Below are 7118 nucleotides of genomic sequence, written 5' to 3'. Positions count from 1 at the left end.
CCATTTTGTCCGCTGATGTCCGACTGACGATGACTAGTGCTGTGATAATATATGCCCGCATCAGATGGGTTCATGTTCTTGGATTGGATTTCCCTGTAGAAGCGCAAAGCACAAAACACAGAACATCACAGAGGATGTTTTTCTTATCTGAAACACGAGCGACAGGCCGTTATGTTCGCGTGTAATCAGCATTCTGTTTGTGCAGACCACCCCGGAAAAAAACATCTCAGAAAATATGCTGTGGAAAGCAAATGAGATGTGCTGGCGCTGGGACAGCGGCAGAGGGAAGATATAGAGAGAGATACTGAGGGCCAGCTACTGGGTGCAGACAGTGAGAGCAAGGTCAACGCCAACTGCAGAGAGACGGCTAGAACCAGGGAGTGAGAGAGACAGGAAGATTAGCAAAAGGAGGGATGTGGAACTGAGTCTGGATGACCTCCAGCAGCCTGCCTGCTTATCTTCCCCCTGCCCTTCCTCATCACTCCATACGTCTGATGTCGAAGGTATCAAACTGTTTACAGCCTCAGCTAAATGGTCTTAAATTGCAAATTGGAGTTTGAATCATACAGACTCCCCATACAGATTCCCAGAGGCAGAGCTGCTCTGGAGGCAGAAATAATCTGATTGGTTGAGTTAAACCTCAATGGGCGGAGCCAAAGAACCACAGTTTTTCTGAGCACAAGATAGCTAACTGGCAAACATGCATGGCAAAGAAGGAACTCTGGTTAAAATATAACATACAGGCTAAGTGGCAATTCATTCATGACTATGGCATTTATGATATTGGGAAGTCAACAAGCTAAGCTGTAGGCTAGTTTGAACTTGGAATGTCAGCTAGGCTAAGCTAACCTAGATAGGTTAGCTTGGCTAGGTTGCATTTTTCAGTTAGCAGAGTGTTAGGCTTCATAATATTACCTTCCTCCTCTCTTGCCCCTCGTCTTTTTCACTGGGCTTCAGTCTAAAGTTAGACAGAAAAACTGTGGTTCTTTGGCTCCGCCCATTGAGGTTTAACTCAACCAATCAGATTATTTCTGCCTCCAAGAAATGTTTGTAGAACTAAAACTCCAATCTGCCTTAAAGTCACACTGAAATGAAAAAAGACTTTTTCACCTCTTTGATCTCGTTCAATCATACTATATATATGATCATACAACAATTCATGCAAAAAAAAGACAAAAAAATATTTATTTTCATATCATAATCTCATTACTTTTACTTCAATGGAAAATCTTTAGTGGTGGCTTCATCGTGTACCAGGATATGTACATAAACGTACATAAAGAAATTCCAACCAATAAAACATCACAGATTTTTTAACAATCCCGCCCCTCTGCCCTTCCTATCCAATAAAACTGTGCTTCTCTCCCTAACTGATATTCCATTAGTTTACACTTTTGAATGATTATCTCTGTGTTATGTCCCGCCCCAATATCCTGTTTCAACAGGAAATACATCACATTGCCAAGGAAGCAAGATGCTCTCAAAATGATTTCCTGATTAGTGAAAGTGTGCGTAATGGCGGAATTGTGTCATGTTTACTCTCAGCTCCCCTGTGGAGACTACAAACGGCTTTATTGGAGATATTTTAACAAACCCCATTTGGACTCATTGTTAGCAGCAAGAGGCAACGGAGCTCACAGTTTCAACTGACAGCTGACTCTGGAGTCAATATTCTCTGTGGGTCCAAGTACTACAGGCATGTAAGAGACAAATTATATATAGGTCCAAAATCACCAAACTTATCCTTTAAGGGTCGTTTTCTCTCTACTCTGCCTCACTCCTCTCTCCATTTCTCTGTCCCTTTTCTCTGCCTCTGTTTCTCACTCTCGCTCTCTGTGCCGTCAAAGCAAGCAGACCTTAATTAAATACACAGATTAATGGAGGAGAAAAAAGAGCCGAAAGGAGTGGAATTAATTACAGCAGAATATGGGCTGACATGCTTCAAATCCCAGCCCGGAGTGCTAGTAATGAGCTCCCCCCGGGTGACGGGCTCAGAAAACACAGCTTGGCACCCCACGCACTGCAACTTTCTTCACCAGGGTTCAAAATCCAAATCGGTGTTAAGCCAAGGATAATCTATACAATGAGGGGATTTGTGTTGATATTTCGCCGTCATGTCCGACATGTCCTACCTATTAGTTTCCTGTGATTTGGGTTTTCTCTGGCTTAGAGTTTTACCTTCCTGAAACAAACGTCCGTAAGATTTCTGCTCGTCTAACAAGCGTCTCCCGACCGGCGTTGTGTCTCATAAATGAGCGCATTAATGTGCCTGAATCTCATAAATATGTGCATTTTTGCTATGTACACAGTTAAAGATCAGAGTGGGAAAAACTTTGAAAGAAAACATCTCTCCCTAGTTCTTGTACTAATTCACACTGGTCCCACATACTGTAGTACACCCCTGCCTGGCGATGAGGGACACGTATGGGAGTCCTTGTTAGTGGAATCTCTGGCTCTCACTGAACGAGATCTTACCATCTCCATAATGCTGTTCTAAATTTGGCCCTTTGTGGTGGCCAGACAAGAAGCGGAGGAACCCAAAGTTCCCCCCGAAATGCAGACTGTATAGAAATACACAAAATGTTTTTGATCTTCCTCCGTCGGAGAGATTAGATCTCAGTGAAATGCAATTTTACGTAGTTGTTACTCCTCCGCAATCATATTTTCTGGGACGATAAGGGGGATTTTTTTGCATCTCTAAAACATGCTGGAGTGGAATGAATTAAGACAACATGAAGCCATTCAGAAACATCTATTTTTAGTTTCATAATCTTGTCAATGACGGTCCAACTCCAACTTATTGTGGAGGAGGTGGCAAGTTATGTCATCAATAACTGGGTTAGCTGGGTTTCCAACAGCTGATGACAAAATTCCATACAATTTACCCAATATCGCAAAAGAGGGTTTGTCAATAAAGAAAATATGCATTAAATATAGATGGAAATGCATTTGTCGATCACATAATTCCATTGCAGTACAGTTCAAAAGTGGTGAACTGAAATGCTATACCTGCTGCCACTTCCTTATATGACCATTAGTTGGTACATCATCATTATCATCATCATCATCATTATCATCATTATCATCATTATCATACGTATTGTTTCTAACACGTATAAGTCTCCATTGTGGTTGTATGACCAATAGTCGGTGCATTAGAATATTCCAAAGTTCATTTCTTTGTTTTGGTGTTCAGACAGCATGAAGTATGTCCAACATTAGTGACAAAAGAACAACAACAACTTGCCCAATAATCGATTCTTGAAAGTCACTACATTTTTCTGGTGAATGTGTTTTCTGACATTCAGAAAGCTGATTAATCCACTGATGGAAACACACCTAATTCACATTTTATTTTCTGTGACATTTTCAAACATTTGCACACAATTCCCTCCATAGCTGGATGGAAACAAAGCCACTGACATTTTTTACCAGCTGAGCACCATGAGCACATTGGCGAGAGAATTAAATCTTCCTCCTCCACAGAGCTGACACGATGATTGTGATGTTTTGTTGGGGTGTGAGAGAGGGCTATTGCTGTCAACAGCGTTGGCCCGATGTCAGTTAACTACAACTATAAGACCGTTGCGAAAGCCTGACATCCCTGCCAGCCGAAAAGAAGCCCAGCGTTATTCGAGTCATTTCTTATCATTCCACTGTCACTTCACTGCAGCAGCCATCAGCAGAGCCAAGAAAAGGTCAATGTCTGGATGAACCACTCAGCCTGAGAGCCTCGCAGACGGTTAATGGAACCATTTCCTCTTGCCTCTAAAAATTTTTGACGTGGAAAGGGATTTTTTTTTTTTTCGGGTTCCCTCGAAAGTCACTGCCCTCTGTCCTCTTTTTTTAACGTTGGAGGTGAGTTTAATGTGTTTTGGCAATATCATAGCTCATCTGAAACTTGTTAAAAAATGTTATGCTGCGGTAACTCTGAGGAATACTGCAAGGAAGTAAAAAGTAGGCACATCTAGAATATAAACTTGATCGAAAAGATACCTGCCTACTAGGGATATGATGTAATAAATAAAAGTTCAATGACAACAAAGTCTGACTGTGCAGAATTCTGTTTATTTCTGAGACACAAATCTTTCTAGCGATGGCATTTGCTCGCTAGAATGTAAACAACAATTTAAAAATGTCATTACAAAGTGACAATAATATAATCTGGATGGAGAGTTTGTGAAACTGTGATGGTCAAGCGTCTCATTTGTGATTACTACAGCAGAATAAAATGGAGCTAATATCGCGATTAATTTTTCTGCCCCACGATACGTATCGTCACATTTTTGTATCGCGATATATTGAATTTCGATATATCATCCCATCCCTACCGACTACTAGATTGATGCATCTTTGTCTTTACAAACCATTATGCAGGATCTTGGTCTTTAACGCCACACACTGACTATTGACCAATCAATCAACACATTATTCAGCGAGGCAGCCTGACAGGGAGCTGTTGTGTGAGGACTTACTCAAGAGACAGTGCCTCGCTGATAATCTATAAATGGCACAAATCCTCCTTTGCATCCCAACTAGGGCCGAAACAGATAGATACAGTAGATAGCTTGTTCATTTCTGTCTCATAACAGCCAACTGCCACTTCAGTTCATATGGGAGTATGACTCGGCTTGCTAGATTATTGCGCAGGTTCACCCACCTGTCTGAAATTGGCTATTGATTGAAATGAGAGTGCAAAGACTCATCAGTCGCACTCCAAATCACACTGACATTTTCTAGCCATTTTCTCCAAGTACGCTTCTCTTTTTTAGACTTTATAGTGTCATCCACTTTTCATGTTGCAATGTAGTTTTCAGTACTTTCTATTTTCACCATTTTTTAAACACTCCAACAGACAACAACAAAAATAATGCACATAAATAGGACAAATAGTACAACAATAACAACAAAGTGCCATTTATAGAAAAAAAAGAAAAAGTTGTGTATGTAGTACATATAAGCATACATGCACACACATACTATATATATACAAGTACTGTATATACACATACCCATAGCTACACACCCAATATGTAAATATAGGGATATATACAAATACGCATACACATATGTGTATGTGTATATGTATAGCAAATGAAAAAAACACTTGGCCATAAAAAACACATCCGATATTGGCACAGCTAGGTCACATGCGGGCTGAGACAAATAAGTTCCACATATGGATGTGGCAGCAAATCAGATTTGAAGAAATTGGATATCATATGACTTTGTGCTGTTTACGCCTTGAGCAGTAACTCAGATACATATATCCGATTTGTGTCACTTCAAATGTGTAGTTTAAATGTAGCATTTGGCTGCTAGCGACAAGACCGTCAAGTGACACACACACACACACACACACACACACACACACACACATGCATTAAAAAATATTTTTTCTGATGTCACCTGGTGGGCTCTGTACATTTGACTTGCATACATTTGACTTTGTTATGCTCATATTGAACTGTTGAATTAAAAAAAATGTTGAATAACTTATTTTAAAATTTGAACTTCAAATGCAATGGCTTGAAATCGAATGTGATTATGATTGAATTGAACTTTTAGCGATACTTTCAAATCCAGTTTTCCCCAATTCAGATTCAGCTTCCTGAGACACACATCTGGGCACAAGGGACTTCTATTCCCCCGAGCGTCGACTGGAAGGCAGCCGCCTCCTCCCAGGCTGCTAACAGTGGGCTAACACTTCTTCACTTCACCGACCACAAGCCATGTGGCTCTGTGCCTCGTCTATCTCCTCAGCCAAGGATCGAGCCTCATTCTTCCCACTGACTTCTGTACTGATATGAGCAAATTCTAATTTATGCTATTCGGCACTAATCTCTTCCCATAGAACTTACATGAATTAAAAAACAGGTGCATCATTTGCTATAGTTTGTCCTCCGACGGCGGGAGTTCTCCAGAGCGAATGCATACCGTCTCCACTGACATTAGGGGAACAGTAGGCAGCTTGTTCTCCGAGTGGCTTTTTGATGAGAAAGGTGAGTAAGATCGAAACCTGGCAAGGGAAGGCAGACTCTCTCTGTGTACACAGCGCTGTGAACCCCCCACCTACCCACCCCCACCCCTTTCTTTCACCTCCCCCCCCCTCCTCTTCATTTCTCTGGTGTGACAGCAGTCGACCCACTTAACCCCTTGTGTGTGTTTGTGTGTGTGTGTGTGTGTGTGTGCGTGCACTGAGCACACTTTGGGAGGGTAGGTAGGAAGATAAGGCGGGTTAGCAAACAAGAGCCAGAAAGGTGCACAAGGGAAGATGTCAACCATGTGAGCCTCAAATATTTTTATTTTTATTTTAGTTTTGAGTGAAGAAGTGCCTGGACCTGACGCTCACGAAAACAACCCAGCAAGCGGGCATGTGTTTACATGATGTGCAGGTTCAGCGCCAACCCAAACAAGCACAACATTTTCACAATATGGTATTATGGCATGGCAAAACTTTGGAAACTGTTTTGAACTGATACCAGAAATATATTTAGGTCCTGATTTGACAAAACGATGCAAGCAGCAGCTATGGACAACTATAGACTAGCGATGGGACGATATATTTACACTGCTTTATAACATTGCTGCAGGCCAACGTATCAACATCTATCCAACGTCTCAATGTTTGGCTGTGAAATGGCGACGTGTCATTTTACTCCTCTGAGTTCGGGGGGGGGGGGGTAAACGTTCTGGGATTTCGAGGGGATTTGCTGTTGAGGTTCTGAAGGCATGCCAGAAACGCTCTTGTAGCTCCCGAAGACGATCCGCGCGACACCTTCTACCTCAAGTGACGCCTCTGTGTCCGAGGGCGAGCGTCTGACAGAAACTGACACATTAAAGGCTTGCTCTCCCTCTCTCTCCCTCTCCCTCTCTCTCTCTCTCTCTCTCTTTTCTTGACGAACAGAAACTGTACGGCGGATGACGCGAGTTGTTTGTCTCCCTGGAAACCTCTGCAGCCCCTTGCTTGGCTTCAAGGAGGATAGGTTAGGTAGAGATAAGGACATTTCATCAGCGTTACACTACAGACCAAAACCCCCCTGACAACAAGCTCTGTAAGGTTCTGCTTGAAACACCAGAGACCAACGGAGAGGGCTATATTTCAAAATCTAACTCAT

Source organism: Centroberyx gerrardi, chromosome 10 (genome assembly GCF_048128805.1).
Source record: "Centroberyx gerrardi isolate f3 chromosome 10, fCenGer3.hap1.cur.20231027, whole genome shotgun sequence".
NCBI classification, from domain to species: Eukaryota; Metazoa; Chordata; class Actinopteri; order Beryciformes; family Berycidae; genus Centroberyx; species Centroberyx gerrardi.
The sequence above is the reverse complement of the archived record's forward strand: the minus strand, read 5'-3'. Positions refer to the sequence as shown.